Below are 24,000 nucleotides of genomic sequence, written 5' to 3'. Positions count from 1 at the left end.
ACGTGCCAATATTTTGAATAGTTTATGTTGACTAATTGCATATTTTGCATGTAGATATTTTAAATATTTTCTGTTTGATACAGCATTGAAAATCTGAACCTTTGGATTTCATATTTTCATTATGGATCACCTTGCATTCTTACTTCCTGTATCTCTGTTATTTTGCAACATGCTGTGTATTTTCTTTGGAGCTTTTTCTCACCAAGCTGCCAGTAAAAAAATAAATCTTACAACTGTTTCTGAACCACAGGCCCCAATAACCTTGGGCAAATGTTGCCCACTCAGTTTGTAAATGATCCTTGAGGTCATAGTATTGTGGGGATTACATTTTCTGATTATGCTGCAACCTCTGATTTCCATCCCCCCAACAGAGATTGACATTGAGACCACTCACAAGAGAGCATATCTGTCTGTGTATCAGGCATAAGGAGGCCATCTGTGTTATACTAGCTGCTTACCTACAGCATTCATCTAAGCATCCTCAAGAGACACTGGCAGCGATATGTTGTTTGCCTTTGCCTCAGAAATGCAAATCTGGGCTTTATTTGTTGCCTTTTCTCACTTGGGTAACCTTCTGATACCTGTGTCACTAATATAATCTGTGTGGGGAACACCCTATTCCTTTTAGCAATGTGAAGCATGTGCATAACCATGTTTACTATAGACCATTTAATCAACTAGTGCTGTACCTATTTAGCCATGCTTACTGAATGCAGATATTTTTGTTTCATGAATAATTTATACTTTGCTCACATTTAAGTTTTCTTTTGCGTTGTACATGATTTAAAACCCTCAGCCCAAATACTTAAGGCTGCGTTGGACCACTGGCTTCTGACACTGTGCATTTTCATTTGAACCGGCTGCGTTGGACCACTGGCTTCTGACACTGTGCATTTTTATTTGAAACTTTCCTTCTGCTTTTCCAAAAGCAGCAGGCTATCTTAGGCTATTCTAGGTCTTAGGTCATTCCCTTCTTCCATTTATATATCTTGCTGTGACTCAATTTTTGATTGTGATTCTTTCAGCATGCCTACTCTGATGCCACTCTATATCTAATGCATGTATATATTGTGTTACTCAGTCACTCTCTGTATAACATCGATTATCTATAGCTTTTATACCCTTAAGCTAACTATGATTGAAAAATTAGAAATATTATATGGCTCTTACTTGCTTCTTGCTTGGTGTGATGGATCTGCAGTGTTCTTAAGACACTCAGTCTTGCTGGCTGGATTCTTGCTAAAATTCAAAGTCTGATTATATTTGCATTCACAGTCTGTTGCATACAGAAACTTGCAGAATATACACTGATGAGAGAATATACTTTGCAGCATCAACTTTAAAGAGCAGTAACAAATAACTTTTTATAATAAATCAAACGAAACCACGTTGCAGCTTAAAAGTACTGTTCCAACTTTACTTCTCATATAGTACAGATGATGTGAGAGATATAACATTTACCTCAGAACACCAAATGTGTTCCTACCATATCCCCAAACAACTGGATTTATACAACTCTTTATATACTCTTTTTTAGTCATGCATAAACATATTTTTGAGGAAACACATTGTTCTGTATTCTTATTTTGGAGAATTGCTTATCCTGTAGAAACAATACTAAGCTTCCTTATTTAACAATGTCTTGTAAGAGACCAGCTTTTCTGACAGTGTGAATATCCTGTAACAGTGTCCTGATGTCCATGTAGAAAAACATATTTTGAGGAAACACATTGTCCTGTATTCTATTTGGATCTGTGTATAGAAAGAAACATGTGTTCTTATGTCAATGCTGATAAGCATATCCTGTTTTTTATGAAGAAAAACATATTTTTGAGAAAACACATTGTCAGAGATCAGCTTTTCTGACAGTGTGAACATCCTGTATTTTATTTGGATCTTTGTAAAACATCTGTTCTTGTGCCATCCTGTTTTTCCATGCAGAATAACATGTCATTGTTCTTTAAAAGCAGATTTTGCATTTTTGTTATTGCATATATCATGCCTTGAGTCTGTAAGGGAATAATGTCCATTCAGCAGATTCCTTTTCCAAGCCATGGTCATTTAGTATGACTGCTGATCACATATTACTTTTCAGATTTATATTCATAAAATCTAACAATTCCCTCTGTTTTTAAACATACTCAAAACATTTTATATAGAAAACACAAGAAACAAACCTTTAGTTTGATACAACAAATCAAAATGCAATTTTACATAGTTAATACAATGATATTAAAGTATTACTACCAAACTGAATGTATTTAACAACTTTTTCTTTTGCAGACCATTCTGTGAAAATATTTTATCAGTTATGAGCTGTGTCTGCTTTAATGTTATTATTTTTTTTTTAACATGATCAATTTATTCTTTTGCAATCACAGAATTTAATTTATGACTTAGAACTGTTTCATTAACTCTTTGCAACTGTTGAATTAACTATAAGAGACAGTAACCATGTGCTACTGCAAGCATTTATACACTACTGAAAACACACAATTTCAATGTCATTTTAACCATAACATTGTGGTCATGTCTTTGAACTGCTCAATAACATCTTGGTAAAACACTGAACTGGGCTTAGATAATAAATATTTGAAAGCAATTTACTGGGGTAAAACCAATGATATTACAACTTGACAAATTACTTTTGAACTTATCACGATGTATTCTTTACAGTATGTATTTACACAGACTGTTTGCTATTTATGCATTTCAATCTAGTAGGTACCCTGGACCCATTTTTTATTAAATATGGTTTTCACACATATTTATTACTAGACATTAATCTCATTTGTACTGAATTCTTCTGCATTTGTACATACAATGACTATAAAGTACATTTAGTCCAATCTTACAAATTTAATAACATTAATATTAAGCAAAATCTTGGAAAATGTTTGTCTCTTTAGAAATATCTAGTGGAACTGACACCAAATGCATATGTCATGTTATTTTAAACTACATACTCAACAATTATTAAAAATATTCATGCTTTTTATACCAACATTGTTTTGCCAAAAACTTATTAAAAATAGTGACCGTTCTTGCTATTAGAAACATTTATGCATTTTTGCATATCTTTATTCTCTCTTGTATAGCTGTAATCAGTTTTAAGCCATCTCTTGTTTTTTTAAACCATCTCTTGTATAGCTTTACGTTTAACAGGTTGTAAATACAATTTAATACTAAACAATACAATAATAACCATTATGATAGCTATTAACAACTTGTAAAATATCTTATCCTGTCAGGTTTAATCCAGTTTACCAATATTTCTAATACACTAATACCTGTTTTTCCCTCTACCTAAAAGAGTATTGTCAAGAATGAATGAGATATTTTTTTTTTCCTGTAGCTTTATTTTAGACCCTTATTATTTATTTTTTTCAGTAGCTTTATTTCTGACACTTGTTTATTTTTTCTGTAGCTTCATTTCAGACCCTTGTGCAGTACTGCTTATACAGTCAGTGTAAAACTGAGAAAGTGCCCCTCCCTCTTATACAGTCAGTGTAAAACTGAGAAAGTACCCCTCCCTCTTATACAGTCAGTGTAAAACTGAGAAAGTACCCCTCCCCCTGTAGTACTTCAGCACTGTTTACCTGCCCTATGCTGTGAAAATAGAATGTAACACTATGGTTATACATTTATTTTATTAGGTTACTAAATAAAGCTTTCACTGTATATTACCTCTAGTAGGTATTTACACCCTCCTGCACAATTGATTTGAACTGTATATATACTATAGCCCATTTGCTGGCTGTACTTGATGCAACTGAGGTTTTTTTTTCTCTTTTAACATTTACTTGCAAACAGATTATCAGTGACATCTATGCACAATTGTGGCATTTTATGACAATTACTAAATAGTGTTGCCTGTAAACATTTTAACAATTATGTTTTAATAACAATGATGCTTTACTCAAGCTACTTGCCTGGCAATCAGTCTTGTTGTTTATCTTATCTTTCCAGCATTTCCTGTAACTATTCATTCAGTCTAGGAAGGTCTTAGCTCACATTTCATACTCTGTAAACTATAGTTAATTCTTTTAGCATTTTTCCTTTAATGTGATTGTGATTTGCATAACTATGCATTTATACAACATAAATAGACATCATTTTACAATTACCTTACATGGATTTCAGTATTTTTTTTTATTATTTATTTAACTATTGAACTGTCCTGCCATTAATTTTACAAAAACTGTTTGAATAATACCATCTGTGATTTTCTTCTTAAAATTCAGAACTTTAACTGTTTGATGTTACTATATAATTATAAACAAATTGTAAAAAACAAAATAGATATTAGTTTAACCAACACATTTATATTATTTATATTTGCTGTTGTCTGCCTTATTGTAACAGATGTACTCTAGATGAAAAGAACACACATGCATGTCTGTCTTGTATATGTATATCTTTATACAAGCATGTCATGTCTTGTGACTTTAAATCTTTATTCTTAACTATTTTTATTTAATTTATACACTAGAACAGTTTTGTTTACCTTTTGACTATGCTAATGAATGGCATTCATATGCTTTACTTTACTGTAGTACTGATAGATGTATTGCTTTAACTGAATGAAAGTAAAACTTTTAAAAATAATTTGTCTCTATTATCCTACATCAGATGCTACCATCCTACCATGTATGTTTAACCATTTTCAAAACATAAACATATTATAAAATATATTTCTTTTGCACAGATTAACTGTGTATGCAGGAAGTTTTTAGTCTTTGTCAGTTCAGCTAATTTATTTTCTTTATCCTGCAACTGCAGTTGAATAGTTTCCTGTAATATTGTATGGTCTTTCTGACATTTTTTAGTAAGCTGTTCTGCTGAATTTGAAACTCCTATGCCTTTGAAAAGATGTGTGTATAACTTGTCTAAGTTTCCTGAACTCATTGTGTCTGTCTTTTAGAAGTTTATTACATTTCTTTGTAACAAAATGTACTAGGGGTTCTATCAGTAACTGATTTGACTCACATGTGGTGACAGGACATAACTGTTCAACATCAGAATGTAATGGAAACACTTTACCCTTAGTTAATTCTTCAGATCTGTCTTTACAGTCTATTTTTATATTTGCAATATGATGCAATATTTTTTTATGACATAATACACAAAATGCAGTTTTTGTTGAATCACACAATAAACATTTGTCACTTTTCACATGGTTTTCTTTGAGATACCAGTCAAATATTGTAATACATTTGCATAATGCCTTACTATCAACCTGCCCTAATAAGGTTTTACATTTACTAATGTGCTGTGTATACCAACATAGCAATTTACTAAAGTTTGGTTTACTCCTGCATGAATTATAAATAATATCCATACTATCTAGTAATATACAACCTGTCTAGGAATACAGAAACTATATATGAATATACAACCTGTCTTAAGAATATAAAAACTCTCTTAAGAATATACAAACTGTTTTAACATCATCCACACTAAATATGTGACACAGAAAAAAGTCTTACCAGTTAGCAAGAAAACAGGTGATCAGGCTGCTATTGCAGATGGCTGGAAATCTTTCAAAGTCACTTGAGAAGCTGGGAAAGCACAACAGGCAGTGGACTGATGGGCTAGTGGATATCCCCCTTTTCTTGAAGAATTTATGGCACTGCGAATTTCTTGAACTAGTCTCACTCCGGATTGTAGACGTCTAAAAAAAACTTTACTACTGCAAGCTGCATAAACTGGAATACTTCTGTTCAGAATTGACACATACGTACAAATGTTAGTTACTGCAATTTAACTGAAGTGACCCTCTGCAGGGCTTACCATCACTCCTCCTGTGTTTGAATGCAGATTGTAGGTTCAAATGCAGACTAGCTTGCCATTGAAAAAATTATATGGTGCTAGTCACTCAGCTGCCTCGCCATTGAAAAAATATTCTCGCCATTGAAAAATTAGAAATATTATATGGCTCTTACTTGCTTCTTGCTTGGTGTGATGGATCTGCAGTGTTCTTAAGACACTCAGTCTTGCTGGCTGGATTCTTGCTAAAATTCAAAGTCTGATTATATTTGCATTCACAGTCTGTTGCATACAGAAACTTGCAGAATATACACTGATGAGAGAATATACTTTGCAGCATCAACTTTAAAGAGCAGTAACAAATAACTTTTTATAATAAATCAAACGAAACCACGTTGCAGCTTAAAAGTACTGTTCCAACTTTACTTCTCATATAGTACAGATGATGTGAGAGATATAACATTTACCTCAGAACACCAAATGTGTTCCTACCATATCCCCAAACAACTGGATTTATACAACTCTTTATATACTCTTTTTTAGTCATGCATAAACATATTTTTGAGGAAACACATTGTTCTGTATTCTTATTTTGGAGAATTGCTTATCCTGTAGAAACAATACTAAGCTTCCTTATTTAACAATGTCTTGTAAGAGACCAGCTTTTCTGACAGTGTGAATATCCTGTAACAGTGTCCTGATGTCCATGTAGAAAACATATTTTGAGGAAACACATTGTCCTGTATTCTATTTGGATCTGTGTATAGAAACATGTGTTCTTATGTCAATGCTGATAAGCATATCCTGTTTTATGAAGAAAAACATATTTTTGAGAAAACACATTGTCAGAGATCAGCTTTTCTGACAGTGTGAACATCCTGTATTTTATTTGGATCTTTGTAAAACATCTGTTCTTGTGCCATCCTGTTTTTCCATGCAGAATAACATGTCATTGTTCTTTAAAAGCAGATTTTGCATTTTTGTTATTGCATATATCATGCCTTGAGTCTGTAAGGGAATAATGTCCATTCAGCAGATTCCTTTTCCAAGCCATGGTCATTTAGTATGACTGCTGATCACATATTACTTTTCAGATTTATATTCATAAAATCTAACAATGATGCTCACTTTTATATACATATATGTATATAATGCATTTTGTAATTCACTCTTTATGTATTGTATAACTATTGTGTTTTCCCCGGGCTGAGACTGGTATGGGTCCAGTGGGATCAGTGCTCTATCCCAGTTAATAAATTCAGAATAAAATAAAAATATGTGTAGTACTAAGGTTGGAAGTGTAGACTATGACCATAGCTGCTGTGAATACAAGAACAGTTCCAATTAGTGAAGATAGCAGACGTGGAGCAGAGTGATGACGTATCATGCCTATGCTGAGTTCTTACTTCAGGGAGGGTCACTGTGGCAGTAAGCCGTATTATTTGTGTTTCCCACTAGCAAAGTTACATTGATTCTGGACTTTTTTCTCCATAGCTGTTCTCCTGCACAAATCAATTCCGATTCCTTGCCATCCTTGCTAGCGAAGTTTGTATGCATCTGGTCCCCATTTTAGCAGCACTCCGAGGCTAACAGGCCACTTTTTACTCAGTGCTTCAAAACTGTTCGTCACTTGGCAATGATTTTTGCTACACTAATTCATTAATTATTAGGTCATATTCATAGTTGTTTCGTCATCTGTTTTTATTACTGACAAACAGATATACTTTATTTAGCTCTCACTGAGACGTTAATATCTTCTCCATCTAAATGTGTAAGCAGGTGTGCTTGTGTTGGGCAAACAGGCTGTAAAGATTTTTCCCTTCAGCGTTTATTCTGCCTGGAGATAGAGAGTTCAATAAAGCTACAGAGAATGTAGACATTAAAAGGTGTTTTATCTTGTACGACTGAGAGAAAGTTAGAGAATCACATAAAAGTAGAGAGGTTTCCGTAAAGATGCAGACGTAGAAAAAAATAAAACAAAATATCTGAACTTGTACAGTGTCTCTTACAGATATTTAAGAGGAGATCTCATTCAAGTATATAGGGCATTTAGAGAGATCTACCTCTGTGAATGTTTGGGGTTATCAAAAAGTGCTAGCGAATCATCAGACAACCTATGCAGAAGATTCTATAGGAATGAGAAGTGTACTAATTGGTTCTCTGACAGAGTAGCTGATGCATGGAACAGACTTCCAAATTACATTAAAGCAAGTACTTGTTCAGATACGTTTAAGAACAGCCTGGACACTTGGTATGGGAACAAGTGTTTTGGTGTATTGGCAAGCTAGAAGGGCATTAATGCCCGTGCTTGAAATATTTGCATGTATGTATGTATGTATTAATTTAAGCCACATTCATTCTTCATATGTGGGAAGTGACCAGATGTTCTTCGTGTATCACTGTTGCAGTCATCACATTTGGGTTATCTGCCTGCAGGTAGCACTCAGCCGGCCTGAATACCAGAGTCTTGGGATTTCTACATCGGATACTGTCACCTCTTCCATGACGTCAGGTCGTCAGGGGTATAAAACATGCAGCCGACACAATTACATCAGTCTTTCTTGCCGTGCGGTGCCCGAAGCAGAAGCAGTTCGCAAATGCTGGTCAGCCGACTCCTGAAATTTTTGTTTTCGAGTTTCAGAGCTGAAGTCTTCAGAAAGATAAGTACCCCATTGGGGATCCTTTTTTTTTTGCTTTAACTGATGCCAGAAAAAAATTAATAATTGTCTTGCCTGTGGAAAGCAAATACCTCACAGAGATTTTCATTCTTACGGCGTCACCTGTTTAGGCCCAGACCACGACGTCCCTTGCTGTCAGTTTTGTGCCTTGTTCAATGCCCAAACTATTCGTCATCTGGCTATTTTTGTAGCTAAATACTTTCATTCTCGATCTCCGTACGCCGAAATGGCTTCGTTAAGCCATTCGACTACCCATCTTCCAAAAAAGCTTAAGGATAAAGACAGAGACAGACTGCATAGTTCCAAAACTGCCGATGATGCTTCCGTTAAGCTAGTCGCCAGTCCGCCGGTACTCAGTGAGGTGCTTTTACAGCCCCTAATACCCACTTCTACAGATTCGCAGGCCTCTGCTGAGACCCATTCGGAGTCCGGTATGCTGCGAGATGCTTCTTCGACTATGGAACCTGCGGATGTCTCTACCTTGGATGGCTCTGGAGCCGCTGTGCAGGCACCGGCTTCTAAGAGTGTATTCAGGCCTACGGATTTTCATATTAAACGGACGACTTCGTTTCAAACTAAAAATACCGAATTCCTCAGGCCTAAAGCTTGCACTATGCCTAGAAAACTGACAACCAAAGCGCATTCTCAGGCCCACATGCCTCAAAAACAAATGATTAGAATGGTTGAAGACCTTATTACCTTAATTAGGGGAAGCCAGCCTTCCCCCTCTAAGAGACCTAGAATTGATTTTCCTTCTGATTCTTCTGATCAGGAATCTGATATCTCTATTCCTTCTGATTACCAGGATTTACCCTTATCTACTTATGAGGATTCTGATGCAGAGGATTCCATTCCCTCTGCTTCCCCTCCAGAGGATTTTTCTTTTGGTGAAACCTTGCATACCCTTAGGGAACATTTCCGCTGGGAAAGCCAGGACTATTCACAGTCCAAAAAGAGACTTAGAGAATTCAAAACCTGCCTCAGCACAGGCCTCTAGCTATCCCTCCTGTTCTGGAGATTGTAGATGATGTTTTCCTGGAATCCAGCCTTACACCAGACACTTTGCCTCCAGCTCCCAGGAAACCAGACAGGTACTATAGAGTACCTGACTCTCACAAATTCCTGTTCAAGAATACTACCGCGGATCCAGAGACCATTTCCCAAGGACGTAAAAGCATTAAGGCTACTACTGCCAAGAATCCTACCCCTTCTGACAGGTATTCTGGGGCTTTAGACAGATGGGGTAAGAAGGTATATACCTCTAGTACTCTGGCCATTAGGGCTTTAAATTGCCAGTTTCATATGTTAAAGTATCAGCAACATTTTATTGGACTACTTAAACAGAAAATGGTGTTGATTCCTGACTGTGCTGAACTCAAAGATTTACAAGAATTAAGGCATTTTTCTGACCAAGTTGGTAAACATACTTTGCAATGTGATTTGATGCTTTAGAAGCATCTTGCAGGGCTGCTGTCACTGGGTCTGTACTTAGACGGCATGCTTGGCTTAAGGAACAAAACTTGCCAGATCATGCTAAGGCTAAATTACTGGATGCACCCTTAAACCAAGACTGCCCTTTTGGCAACAAAGTAGAAGAAGTCCTCAAAGGAATGGAGGAAAAAGCTAAATCTTTGCAAACTGTTAAAGATTTCTTACAAGTACAGCCACCTAGATTCAGTAGGCACTGGCCTTCAAAGAACTGGTCCTTTCCAGTCCCTTCCAGGCCTTCTGAGTCCAAACCCAGGAGCAGCAGACCACCAAGACTTCAGTCTCAGCTATGCACAGATCTAAGCAGTGGGGGGCTTCCACTTCCAAAGCAGGGAGTAGTAAGCCACCCCCCCATGGAAAAATTGCACAATGACTTATCCCTAACTCTTCCAAGCCTTGCTCAACTACTTGCACCTTTAGGAGGAAAGCTCGCCCTGCATACAAAAAACTGGGAATTCATTACCCAAGACAAATGGGTTTTAAACATAGTTTCCCTAGAATACAAATTCCACTTCCACTCTCTCCCATCCCCAAGTGGATAGCCAGACCTCCTCCCAAACCAGTGGGCGAAGGCCCAAAAACAAGTTCTCTCTCTCCTCAGCATCAAGGCTATTCAACCTGCCCCAGCAGAACAAAGGGGACAAGGTTTCTATTCAAAACTGTTCCTGGTTCCCAGAAAAGAAAACTCCTGGCGTCCTATCCTGGACCTGTCTATCCCTTTCTGGTGGTTCCAAAATTCAAAATGCTAACTCTTCAACAGCTTCTTCCTATGCTAGCCAATGATGCCTGGCTGGCAACCCTAGACTTAAAAGAAGCTTATTTGCACATCCCAATAAGGGAGTCTTGCAGAAAATACCTACGCTTCTGTTCTCTGCACTTCCCTTTAGCTTATCTACTGCGCCCAAGGTATTCACAAAGTGCTTAGCTCCAGCCATTGCATTTTGCAGGCAGAGAAATGTTCAGATTTTCCCATATTTGGATGATTGCCTGATTCAGGCAGAGAGTCAGGACTTGCTATTACAGCACCTGACATTTGTAAAGAGACTTCTAAATTCACTGGGGTACACCATCAACGAGAAGAAATCACACCTAGTACAGTGCCAACCAATTATATTCCTGGGAGCAAGCTTGAACACAGCTTCCCAGATGGCATTCCCTACTCCAGAGAAACAAGTTTATTTGACAACCTACTTTAACCTACTGGCCACAAAAAAAACCAGCTATCTGCAAGGAAAATCCTGCAAGCCCTGGGGTTCATGGCCTTTTGCATTCTGTTAATTCCATATGCAAAACTGCATATGAGGAAACTTCAGTGGTATCTAAAAAGTCTGTGGTGTCAGCATTCTCAGGACCTGGAAACAATGATTCTTATCATCCCTTGCCTAAGGGCAGAGTTCCTTTGGTGGCAGAGGCCTGCAGCCACAACAATTGACTCCCTTTCGCTCTAACCCCTGCCGTCCAAACCCTAACAACAGACTCATCAGACTATGCATGGGGGGCGGCTCACATGGCAGGGCAGTGCATTCAGGGCAAGTGGAACCCAATACAGATGCACCTGCATATCAATCAAAAAGAAATGTTAGCTCTACAGAATGCTCTGACAGCCTTCAAAGACCTTATTCTTCCTGGACAACTATTGGTAAAGACAGACCCATAGTTATGTGGTCCATAAACAAGCAGGGGGGAACCCATTCCTACCTACGCTGTGGACTAGCCATGGCTCTCTGGAACACAGCCTTGAGCAACCAAGTGAACCTACAAGCTCAGTTCCTGCCAGGCAAACTAAATTCACTGGCAGACGACTTGAGCAGAAATCTCATGGACCCACACGAATGGAAACTGGAGCCCAAAATATTAAAGCTCTTGAAGAACAAATGGGGGACTCCAGAGGTAGACCTGTTTGCCTCCCCTCAAAACCACCAATTGAAAAAGTACTGCACCAGAACTCCCCACTGCCAAGCTTGGAAAGTGGATGCCCTGTCCTTTACCTGGGAAGGCCTCTCAGTTTATGCCTTCCCCCGTCTACCTCTCCTCTCAAAGGTCCTGCTAAAGATCAAACAGGACAAGCCAAGGACAATTCTGATTGCACCGGACTAGCCACGCCAGCTCTGGTACCCCCTTTTGCACAGTATGACAGTGCTATAACCATGGCACCTGCCTCAGACTCCTTCCCTGCTGTCCCAGCAAGCGGGACAGATTCTGCACCCTCAGCTTCAAACCATGAACCTTGCAGCCTGTCTAATCCCCTGAGCTTGCCTCTAGCAACCCTCAGTAAGCAGGTGCTGGATGTCATTCATGAGGCAAGGAGGCCTAGTACTAGAAAATCCTATTCAGAAAAGTGGAAAAGATACTGTTCCTGGAGCCAGTCTCAAGGGGTGGGCACAACGGTGCCCAGCTTACCTCATATTCTAGATTATTTAACAGAAGTACTCCACAAGGGCCTATCTTTCTCGTCAATTAAGTTTCATGCCTCAGCCATATCAGCACATTACAATACTGAGCCACCCCTCTTCTCTCATCCACTGCTAAAACAATTCCTTAGTGGGGTCAGACATTTAAGACTCCCCCAGGAGAGCTCCCACTCCAGCCTGGGACCTAAACTTTGTGTTGGAGAAACGTACTCTTCCCCCCTTTGAACCAGCTGCTACAGCAGAGTTGAAATTTCTTTCTTGGAAAACAGCTTTACTTCTAGCCATCACTTTTGTAAGAAGAGTGTCTGAACTGCATGCGGACAGGGTTTCCCTCAGGACTAATCCATAATTTATGCCCAAGGTGGTATCTAGTGTGGCTCTGAACCAGTCCATTCATTTTTCTACCTTTTTCCCTAATCCCCAGAATAAAGGGGAAAGGATATTGCATTCCCTGGATGTGCACAGACAGCTTAGATTCTATCTGGACAGTACTAAGCCTCTCAGAAAATCTGACCAGCTGCTAGTCAGCTTTGCTGCAGTGGCAGAGGGGAGGGCCATTTCAAAGCAAACCATTTCCAAATGGATAGCACATTGCATCCATTTCTGCTACAAGCACCATGGAAATCCTACCCCACAGGGGATAAGAACACATTCCACCAGGGCTGCATGTACCTCTACTGCTTTTCTCAGAGGTGTCCCTACCAGGGACATCCTGGAAGCTGCAACCTGGAGCTCTATGCATACTTTCACCAAGCATTACCACTTGCCTATCTTTTCTAAATCCAGAGCTGGAATTGCCACAGCAGTCTTACAGGGCCTCATTGTTAGCCCTAATGCTCCGTAACTGCCTCCATCCTTCCTTAGCTTTGGGAATCAACCCAAATGTGATGACTGCAACAGTGAAACATGAAGACATAGTACAGTTGTGTACACTTACCATAAATGTAGAAGTTCGAGTGTATTCACTGTTGCAGTCCTGGTTACCCTCCCTCCAGCCCCCTGACTTCTCTTTACTTTTATCTATCTTTTTTGTTTGGCATACTTTATATCATGTGTATTTGCTTTTTGCTGGGGATTCCATACCATGTAATTGCTTCCTATTGTGGGGGCACCTGACATCTGGGGCAAGAAAAACTGATGTAATCTGTTGGTTGCATGTTTTATACCCCTGACGACCTGACGTCATGGAAGAAGCGACAGCATCCGATGCAGAAATCCCAAGACTGTGGTATTCAGGCCAGCTGAGTGCTACCTGCAGCCAGATAACCCAAATGTGATGACTGCAACAATGAATACACTCGATCATCTGCATTTATGGTAAGTGTACACAACTGTACTTTCCAAACAGGAAAAAAAAACAAAAAGCCATATAGGTCACGTATTTCTCAGGAGTAAACTTTAATATCAAACATTAAATGCTTTTGTCTCCAACAGACATGAGAATTCATCAGAATAAAAAGCAAGTGACATTACATTTATTTAAATATAACAACACCAGCCACGTGACTTGATTTGTCCAGTGACAAACCACTTAAGTAAACAGGCAATTCTGAATCACCATAAAAAACTCCATAAATGAATAATCTAACAATCAGTACCTAAAAAAGTTGTTCAAAGTTAAATTAAGACATTATATCGGTAGAGATTTACACATTGAAACACTTTTTTATTTACGTACACTCATTCAGGTATGGTGGAGTATCGTCTCTTAATCTTAGTTTTTAATATAATTCATGCATTTCAATGTACCAAGGACCACCCCTCCCCTGGGATTTTTTTTACAATTTTTTTCCAAAACTTTAAAACAGAAACACTGTTTAAGCTTGTGCAGCATGTGCTTTGCCAGAGCATTGTTTAAATTTGTTTCATAACATCATATATATGTTCATATGTTCATGGAAACTTTTTCCATCTTGCCTATATAGAACTACTGGAATAGCTGACACAATGCTACTATGACTACCTCAACAGTGCCTAAATTAAAAAAAAAAAAAAAAAACCTTTAATTTGATCAATAGTGATTCTGTCTATAACTGTTCCATCTCCTTCCATAATGAAAGGACTTTGTTTACATCTCTCACATTTAAAAGTTCCATACCGTTTAACACTCATTTTTTTCTAATAGGTTGAGCTTATAATTGTCCACCCATTGTGTTAAAGTTCAGTCCCTTCCCAAAAGTAAACTTTGATCTACACCAATTTTACTCCTAAAATTATCACTGTACTTGAAAACATCCCAAATTTTATATATATTTTCAGTTTCCATCATGTCAGTGTTGTATGTTGTTGTCACCTTACTTCTACCAAAAATGTCATCAAATTTAACGAATTTATTTTTATTGTTGTTATTTTCAACTTGATTACCAAGTAAAGGTGTGAAATGCCCGTTGCTCCTTTTTGCAGTAATTTCGTACTAAATTTCATCCAGTACCCCAACTGGATAACCTGTCCTCACAGACATATTTTTTAGCTTATTCTTATCCACCAAGAACATATTAGGCACATTCCAAAAGACTTACTGTCAGCGTAAGTGACCACATACAGTGAGAGCATATCTTTTGGAATCTGGTCTATGGTATAAGCCTTATAGATATGCCTTATACCAAACTAAGTCATTTACACTGAGAGCAAGTTTTTCAGAATCAGGACAGATGTAAATTGATAGCAACTCTTTCGAAATCTGGCCCATCGTTATCAAAGACCCTGACCATCTGTCCTTTTACAATAGCTTTCTTTTGAAAAAAAAAAAAAAAAAAGGTTGGCAACTGCTGAAATGACTTTGAATAGGTTGTTTTTGGTAAATAGTAGATAAATGTTTATTTATACTATCTTTAAATATCTGCACATCCAAATAACATAAAGTCTCAATGGAATATGTGTAAACACAATTAAAAACATCTGTTGTAGGATTGATGTAATAAAATATTTTTTTATATAATTTATCCAGGCTTTCCAGAATTACAGATATTATCCAGGAATCTAGAATAATGACACAAACAATGTTGAAATTCTGAATTAAAAACAAAGTTGTTCTCCTAATGTAACAAAATCAGGTTAGCAAAAACAGGGTTCATGCTGTGCCCATTGCTACCCCTGTAACCCGGTGAAACAATTCAAATTATATATAATTATTCTGTAACTTGGTCTCCATAAACTAATGCAGGATGTTGATAGCACATCCTGACAAAGTACTGTGATCTACTAACATATCATAAAGCCAAGTAAGTACTTTTGGGTGCGGTGTCACAGAAAATAAATGTTGTACATTCATTGTTACAAAAATCAGTTCTTTACTAAACATGTTGTAGTGCATTGAGTGTAATGATTACACTCTAAAATCGAAAAATGTAAGCCTTCTACGTGCTACTGTAATGACAGACCCAACTGCTACAGTCCTGTCAAAAGTGGGTAGCAAATGTTACACACCTCCTAAGCACTGTTACAATTCAGTATAAGGGAAGGGACGCTCCTTTACTCTCAAGAGTCCCTGAATATCCTTCCTCCTATGTCCATGTAAGTAACTTATTTAAATTAGGGCAGTATCAAATTCTCTGTAACATGTAGAACATGGAGTAGATAACACTCCATGCATTATAAAGAGTTATGACCACGTCTCACTGATTGTAACCATGTTATTATGTACTAGAGATGTAGACACCAAGAAATTCACCATGAGAGTAAAGATCGAGAGATGAATTTTTGCATCCATGTGTAACAATACATAAGAACATGGTTATGATTGGAGACCTGATTGTGACCCTCTTTTTAATTTTTTGTTAAAGTATCCCAGGAATCCTTTAATAAATGCAGAAATTAATAACAGACATCTTTTAATTTTAAATCAATATCTTTTACAAGAGGATGAGTTTTTGAACCTTACACATCTACAGTAGGTCTCATCAATGGATTATTTAAATCCTTGTGGATTTTTGGAATACTGGCCTTTTCCATCTCTAAATATTGATAGCACTGAAATTCCTCAAGTTAAAACATGAACAAAAGCATGTATTTCTTGGTATTAAATTTTATTCCTAGGAACTGCATAAATTAGGATGTTAAGTTGTCAATCTCGCCTTCATTCTTGCTGGATGGCTCGGAGCCGATCCTCGGCTCCGACTCGGCACTTGCTTTAGCTCGAGAACTCCTTTTACCAGCTCGAGGCAACCCTATATCCCATGATGCAAGGCGGAACTACCTCAGATCTCGTTTGCCGCTTAGCGAAAGAGGTCTCCTTTGCCAGCTGAGGTAAGTTTTTTCTTAGTCAAATAAGAAAAAGTGTAGTTAGGGGTTTATTTTTCCCTGTTAGTGTTAGTGTAGTCTGTAATTAGTTACAGCCCACCCTATTCCCTATTTTTCAACCTTTTTATAAACTTTTATAAGTTTTAATCTAAAGTAGTTTAGTCAGGCCTAGTTCCTCTTGGTTATCCCTTCCTGTGTGTTTGTGTAAGGGATTAATTTGTGTGTTTGTTGGGACTGTTTCTGTTCTATCCTCCTAAGGATGTCAAAAGAAGGCAAGGTCTCAGGCTTCAAGAAGTGTGACCAGTGCTGTCAGAAAATGTCTCTGACAGACGGTCACACTTCTTGTGTTTATTGCCTGGGGCCTTTGCACCTGCAGGACTCCTGTGCATTGTGTCATGCTTTTAGCCAGAGAGTCCTGCAGGAAAGGAGGAATAAACTCATCCTCCGAGGTTTACTTAAACCTGAAGGTTCTCCTCCTAAATCAGGGTCAGGAAAACCTCATAAGCCACCGAAGGCTCAGGCTACAGTGTCCAAGCCTCCTCCGGTGGCTCCGGCTCCGTCGGAGCCGATATCGGCTCCGGCTGGAGTCGATACTTCTTTGACTCAAGTAGTGGGTTCGGTGCCGGCTGGCTCCGTTACCCTGACTACTGTGGCCTTGTCGGCTCCGGCTGGAGCTGACACTTTATCCAGCATCGGAGCCGAGAAATCCTCGGCTCCATCTGGAGTTCAAGGGACTTCGGCTCCGATGGCTTCGACCCGTAAGAGATCTCGGTCCCCCTCTATTATGAGTATCCACTCGGCTCCGGGATCTCCTCTTTTGTCGGAGCGGAGCCATCGGAGCCGATCTTCGAGATCCTCCAGGCTGTCTGACCACGACTTGGAGAGGGTGGTAAGCAGGCTGTTGAAGTCTCAGGCACTGGCCCAAATGCTCCATAGCCCGTCTCAACAGACTTCGGCTATAGCCCCAATTCTTGAACTTCCTCCTCCGACTCCACACCAGAGTTCGGAGCCGGAGCTTCTTGGGACAGCGACTGTTTCGATGCCGGAGCCGATACACCCTTCGGCTCCGTCGTCCTCGGCTCCGATCTCCTCCTTGAGACCTTCCTTGGAGGGATCCGGTCGTCGGGTTTCCACTGTCGGCTCCGAGGGTCTAGTGGCATCGGACCCTTGTCCGACCCGCTCTCCCTCTCGGGGCTTCGGCTTTGGTAAGCTCGGCGCCGACATCGGCCTCGGAGCCTTCTCTCTCTTTGGAGCCGACCATTCCTGTCTCTTCGGAGCGGGTGTGTTCCGGCCTCCCGGGGAGAGGAGCCTTTGAGGTGATGAGGAGTGTCCTGGCCTCTGAGCCTGGTCAACGGTCCATCCCTTTAGCTCCTCCCTCATCAGTGCCTGCAGATGCCTCTTGCCAGCCTCTTGCTCTCAGGCCCAGGGATCCATCGCCCCAGGTTTCCCCACTGGGAATTTCCTCCTCTTCCGAGGTTTCTCCTGACCCTGCAGAGGAACCCCCTCGGAAGAGGACGTGTAAGAGGAAACACACAGACTCCCTGAGTCTACTACATCTGATACCGACTTAGATGAGTCGGAGGGTTCCCACGGTCCCCTCTGAGGATGTCTCCTTTTCAGACATCCTTGAGCTCCTCAAACAGAGGGGGAATTGGCCCTCCATTGACCCCTCCGAGGATGAGTCGGTATACCTGGAGGCTTTGGATCCCGACCCTCCACCTCCTGGGTGTCTCCGCCTTCGACCCACTTATGCAGGTAGTGGCTCGAAGGCGTGGGCTCCAGATTCTGTGGAACCTGTCCCCAGAAGACCATCCAAGTTCATTACGGTCCCGTCGGATAAACAGTTCCTTTCCAAAGGTGTCTCTGTGGATGCTATGGTGGTGGCGGCCACTAAGAAGGAGCTGGCGGATCCTTCAGTACCTGTCCATCCTCCTAACAAGGATTCTAGGACCATGGACAGGTATGGAAAGCGGATGTTTTCTTCAGCGACCTTTGCTATGCGTTCGCTGAATTACCTTTGTCACTTCACCAGACTTCAACAAGATATTCTCAAGGAACTGGGTGAAGTAGTCCAGGATCCTTCTGCTGCTGGGGCTCAGGAAAAGATTGCCTCACAGCTTGCTATCCTGAATTCCATATCTAACTCCTCCATGCGGCTCATATCTTATGCGGCCGATGGAGCGAGCAGGGCCGCAGGCACAGGAGTTGCTCTTAGACGCCAAGCCTGGATGTGGCTGTGTAATTTTGCGGACCCCTTTAAGGCGTCCTTCACTAATACCCCCTTTGATGGTTCGGCTTTCTTCAGAGCTCAAGTGAAGGATACCTTGACCAGGTGTGAGCAGGACGGTAAAACTCTTTCTGCCGTTGGAGTCCAATTTTCCGCTCCTTCTAGACCATATCCCAAGGGTCAGAAAGGGGGAAGATGTGGTTCCGTAAAGCCCAAGGTGCTACTCTGGACAGACGTGGTCAGTTTACCCCAGAGGCAGAGGGGTAACAATAATACGCCGCCCTAGAGGCAGGGGGGGGTCCTCAGAATCAGGGCAACAGGGAGTCTCTTCCTGAGAAGCCCTTTCAGCATCCCTGAGGTGTTGCCCGACTGTCTACCCTTGGAGGCAGTCGGGGGAAGGATTTCACTGTACCCAGTAGCCTGGCAATCCCTATCCCAAGAGAAGTGGGTACAGTCGATTATATCCGAGGGTTACAAGATCCCCTTCGTAAGGTTTCCCATACCTCCACAATCCCTTCCAGACATCTCACCCGGTCAAAGGGATTTGGCAAAACAGGAGGTTTCAAAACTCCTAGAAAAAAGAGCCGTCCAGACAGTGCCGGCAGACCAAGTAGGATCCGGCATCTACTCAAGATTCTTTTTGGTCCCCAAAAGGACGGGAGATTGGAGACCAATATTAGACCTGAGCAATCTGAACAGATTTGTCAAAAAGGCAAGATTCCGGATGGTCACGCTTCAGTCCATTCTGCCTTTTCTGGGCAAGGACAACTGGATGTGCTCTATAGACCTTCAGGATGCGTACTATCACATAAAGATTCACAGGCGCTCCAGGAGGTTTCTCCACTTTCGGCTAGGGACCAGTCATTACCAATTCAGAGCCCTGCCCTTTGGCCTCACTTCAGCCCCCAGAGTGTTTACCAAATGCATGGCAGTGGTCACAGCTCACCTGAGACGTCTAGGATTCCAGGTGTTTCCTTATTTGGACGACTGGCTCCTCTCCGCCACCACCAAGTGTCAGCTTATTCAGTCCAGAGACTACACCCTACAGCTTTGCAAGAATCTGGGAATTTCAGTAAATTTCGTAAAATCTTCTCTGCTGCCTTGCCAGTCTATCACCTTTATAGGCGCAGAGTTAAATACCGTCAAAATGTTAGCCAGACTAACGGATCAAAGAATTCTGGACATCCAAAAATTTGTTCGGCTTCTGTTACAAAGCAACAAGATCAAATCCAGGTTTGTCCTGAAAGTTCTAGGCCTAATGGCTGCGGCCATTGTTCTTCTACCACTGGCTCGCTTTCACATGCGTCTCCTGCATTGGATGCTATTCACGCAGTGGTCATATCACAATCTTCCGATGAGACACGAGATCTTAGTAACACAGTCATGCAGGGCTCATCTGGGCTGGTGGATATCTTCCCCTCTTCTTCATCAGGGCCGACCCTTTGTTCCCCCTCCTCCAGTTGCCACAGTCACCACGGATGCCTCTCTGATCGGGTGGGGGGGGCATTATCAGGGCAGGATGGTCCACGGGACGTGGCAACCCATAGAATACCATCTGCACATAAATGTCCTGGAGATGAGAGCAGTGCTTTTAACGTTGCAAGCCCTCGACGACTTTCTTCCCACGCGGACTATTGCAGTACAGACGGACAACATGTCCGTGGTCTGGTACATCAACAAACAGGGCGGAACCAGGTCCTATCCCTTATGTCGAGAAGCTCTCAGACTTTGGCAATGGGCGATCTCTTCTCAGCGGTTTCTGATAGCAACTCACATCCCCGGCAGGTCCAACCTATTGGCGGACAGGCTAAGCAGATCTATTCTGATGCCTCACGAGTGGTCTCTCAATCAATCTGTAGTGGATCAGATTTTTCTGAAGTGGGGCACTCCTTGTTGCGATCTTTTCGCTACCCCTCAAAACAACAAGTGCCCAGACTATTTCACTCTATTTCCCTTCCAGGCCAACCCCTGAGAGACTCTCTAACCCAGGATTGGCCTCGGGGACTTCTTTATGCTTTTCCTCCCTTTCCATTGATTCCACAAGTCATTCAGAAAGCCACTGTTTTGAGAGCCAAATTGATCCTCATTGCTCCTTTTTGGCCTCGACAAATTTGGTTTCCGTCTCTGCATCGTCACCTTCTGGTGCAGCCCTGGCATCTGGACCCAGTTCCGGATCTTTTGATCCACCAGTCGGGTCAGCAGCACCGGGCCATTCATTCTCTCAACCTCACTGCTTGGTTGCTCCACTTCCTTCCCTAGCCAGGCTACCAATGATTTCTGACTCAGTCAGAGACATTTTAGTGTCTTCCTTGAAGTCGTCCACTAGGACTATTTATGCTAGCAAGTGGCGATGGTTTTCGATTTGGGCAAACTCCAGAAATATTGATCCTTTTACTGCTCCTGTACATTCTGTTTTAGATTTCCTAGCGGAGGTTTTTCATTCGGGATCCTCGTCATCTACAGTCAAAGTACAACTGGCTGCCATTTCCAAGTATCATGTTGGCTTGCATGACAATAACATCATGTCTCATAGGTTATGCAAGGCCTTTTTGAGAGGAGTTTTTCTCCTAAAACCACCTATAAAGCATCCTCCTCCGCAATGGGATCTGAACTTAATGTTAGCATCCTTGATACTACCTCCTTTCAAACCGTCTGCTTCATGTTCTTTGAAGTTATTGACGTGGAAAACTATATTTTTACTGGCTGTCACTTCTGCAAGAAGGGTTTCCGAGATTCAAGCTCTTTGTATTCGTTCACCTTATTTGGTTTTTCATAAGGACAGGGTATCGTTAAGAACTAACCCTTCCTTTCTCCCCAAGGTTGTATCTCAAACCAATATTAACCAATCTATAGATCTACCAGTCTTTTTCCCTAACTATTCTGACAGAGCTGAACAGAAATTGCATTTTTTGGATGTCCATCGTCAGCTCAGGTACTACTTGCATAGGACTAAACAAATTAGAAAATCAGACCAATTGTTTGTCTCTTATGCAGAAAACAGGTTAGGTCTTCCAGTTTCTAAAGTGACCTTATCCAGATGGTTGACTTCCACCATTTCCTATGTGTACTCTCTCAGAGGCAAACAACTATCTTCTAAGCCAAAAGCACACTCGACCAGGAGTATATCCACTTCTGCAGCTTTTCAGGATAGACTTCCCATTGATACCATTTGTGCAGCAGCTACTTGGGCCACGCCTCATACCTTTGTTTCTCATTACAAGTTGGATTTGGCCTCCAGAGATAGGGCCAGTTTTGGTTCCACAGTTCTCAAGAGTCTGTTCCATTGCGCCACCCGGGATACAGGTGCTAGGGGCGCGGTCCCATCCAGCAAGAATGAAGGCGAGATTGACAACTTAACATTTAGAAGTTATGTACCTACCATAACGTTCCATGTTAGTTGTCTTCTCTCGCCTTCTTTCTTGCGTCCCTCCCTCCTTCCCCCTGGCCTGGACAGATCTTGAAGAGTTCCTATTAGTTTGTTTCCTCTGGATCTTTGTTATGAGGACTTCTTTTAGGAAACTTGTTCCTAATTTTGTTAGGATAACCTTTAGCAGGGTAAGTTAGCTGCCAAACGAGATCTGAGGTAGTTCCGCCTTGCATCATGGGATATAGGGTTGCCTCGAGCTGGTAAAAGGAGTTCTCGAGCTAAAGCAAGTGCCGAGTCGGAGCCGAGGATCGGCTCAGAACCATCCAGCAAGAAAGAAGGCGAGAGAAGACAACTAACATGGAACGTTATGGTAGGTACATAACTTCTAATTTTTTGTTTTGGTGAGTCGAGTGAAATGCCATTGATATTTCACTTCTAAACAGGACCATAAATGATTACTAGATGAAACTCTCAGGAGGACATACTCCAGCCATATTTTCAAAGGGCTTGTCATCAGTGTCTCCTGCATCACTACCTTTGATACCCCAGATGCAGGACTTTCCTTATAAATCCTTGAGAACCTGTCAGTTTTTTGAACACTTTTTCAGAGGGTGAAAATATTGTGAAGTAAACTCACTGAAACTCACTTTCAGTATCAGAAGACATTCCCTTTTTATTCCACTGTTGTTTGACCAGGACGTAGGTACCTATAAGTATGGGGTGTGGGGTTATCTTCTACATGGGGGTGCGATGGGCTTTTCCCTCTCCAAAAAAATAGTTTGAGATACACAGAAAGTTGCTTTCAGTAAGCTGTTTTCATGGTTTTATCACTCACTAAGAGTTCCTTCAGTATATCAACATGATTCCAAACTGTCTGCATGAGAGTACACTCTGCAAGTGCAAAGGTCACATACTTCACACAAATTTTCAGAACACAGTACACTTTCTGCATGTACATCCTGTATGGAACCAGTGTTGGCCACAACTTCAGGTGTCTGATATACCATGTGAGGAGAAAAGAAAAAGAAAGAAAGAAAGAAATTTCCTTCTTCATCCCCTCTTCTCAGAAAATGTCACCTTTTCGGAACACATCACATTGAGGGAATTTTTGTATTCTCCCCTTGGGGGAGCAATCATTTTATAAAAAAACATTATGGCACAATGGAGGGCAGCACAGTCACACAGCGGATAGCATTGTTACCTCACAACAAGAGGTTCCCTCGTTCGATTTTTGGCTGAGTTGCTTTCTGTGCTGAGTCTGCATGTCCTCCCTGTGTTCGCATGGGTTTCCTCTGGGTGTTTCGGTTCCCTCTCACATTCCAAAGACATGCAGTAGGTGGAGTGGATACTTTAATCTGGCCATCGGTGTGAGTGTGCATGCGAGTGTGTAGTGTGGATGAACTACCACAGCAGGGCTAGCCACCCAGCAGTGTAAATCTTGGTTCTAGATGATTGTCACTTAAGTGACATCCTGACCCCATGTGCAAAAATGAGAAAAAAGGTTTATGGATGGATGGACTACTGCCAAATGATGAACCTAAAGGAAACAAGGTGGTCTATTCTCCCCTTTTAAGTACCTTTAAGGATGCAGATACTGAAAGCTCATAGCACCCAGTCACTCAAACTCCTACTGCTTAAGGAGCACAGAGATTGCACAGGTCACTAGTAGACAGGTCTACTTTTTCAGTATCTTAAAAGTAGACCCTTCTTCAACTGCTTTTAACCCTAGATTGTTCCAGAACAGAATTGTTCTATTAGCCACATTCCCACCAAACAGGAAATCTAGAACAGCAGATGGATTTGCAAAAGTAGTTTTTACAT

General features: G+C 40.9%; 1 protein-coding gene across 2 annotated transcripts in view; it reads left to right on the top strand.

The window, feature by feature from the left end:
• LRRC29 (leucine rich repeat containing 29) overlaps positions 1-24,000 on the top strand; it is a 643,308-nt gene that overhangs the window by 184,895 nt on the left and 434,413 nt on the right. The window lies entirely within an intron of this gene.

Source organism: Protopterus annectens, chromosome 8.part0 (assembly GCF_019279795.1).
Source record: "Protopterus annectens isolate FY-2018-M chromosome 8.part0, PAN1.0, whole genome shotgun sequence".
NCBI lineage: Eukaryota > Metazoa > Chordata > Ceratodontiformes > Protopteridae > Protopterus > Protopterus annectens.
The sequence above is the reverse complement of the archived record's forward strand: the minus strand, read 5'-3'. Positions and strand labels throughout refer to the sequence as shown.